The following is a 1,103-nucleotide window of genomic DNA, read 5'->3' as shown; positions in this document are numbered from 1 at the left end:
GCGCGGTTAGCTCTGGAAGGTCATTTTTCGTCTTATAGGATGGTTGGTTTTGATTTTGAGGTTTTCATATTCAGTTTGTACCGTTAGGCGTTTTAACTTTTGGCCAAAATTTGACTTTGCTTTACATTTTTTGTAAACGTGCTCTGATGAGAATTTTGTCAGCGCGATTAGCTTTGGAAGGTCATTTTTATATCTAATAGGATGGTTGGTTCAGGTTTTGAGGCATCCATTTTTAGTTTGTGTTGTTAGGCGTTTTAGCTTTATTTTGGCCAAAATTTAGATTTGGTCAATTTTTTTGGTAAACGTGCTCAAATTAAATTTTTTGATATAATGATATGTGTCATATTGAGATTAATTTAACTTGTTATCATAAATTTTGCATTGTTTCATTCAAATATGATTTACAAAATTGATATTAATATTTTTGGATTTATATTCGTGCTCTTAGATTTTTAAATGCAATAAATTAATAAATATTTTACTATTGGATAATCATTCAGTTAATAATATTTTGAACATATTGTCAATCAATTACTAACCTAACATTGAACTTGAATGATATATTACCAACAAACTAACAATCAATTAGTAAATTTATTAGAAAAACAAATAATCATACTGACGTATTTAAAATTTATTACCAACAAGGGTTGTGGTGGAGTGGTAAGTACTCTTACATCCTTAACCAAGAGGTCTCAGGTTCGATTCCCCTTGGGTACAGAGTCGCCTTGAATGATATTATTACCAACAAACTAACAATCAATTAGTAAATTTATTAGAAAAACAAATAATAATACTAACGTATTTAAAATTTATTACCAACAAGGGTTGTGGTAGAGTGGTAAGTACTCTTACATCCTTAAAAGTATTGCATCATCCTTAACCAAGAGGTCTCAAGTTCGATTCCCCTTGGGTACGGAGTCGCCTTGAATGATATATTACCAACAAATCCCAATGTGGGACTTTCCGGCGTGAATCCGGATTTAGTCGGGCTCTGATGTGGGTACCGGACACCGGACACCGGATGGAAAACCAAAAAAAAAAGTATTTAAAATTTATTGGTAAATTAGCAACAAAAATTTACTATAATTACCAACGTATTA

The sequence above is a fragment of the Solanum tuberosum genome, unplaced genomic scaffold, assembly GCF_000226075.1.
Source record: "Solanum tuberosum cultivar DM 1-3 516 R44 unplaced genomic scaffold, SolTub_3.0 scf00060, whole genome shotgun sequence".
Taxonomy (NCBI): domain Eukaryota; kingdom Viridiplantae; phylum Streptophyta; class Magnoliopsida; order Solanales; family Solanaceae; genus Solanum; species Solanum tuberosum.
Note: the sequence above shows the minus strand (reverse complement) of the source record.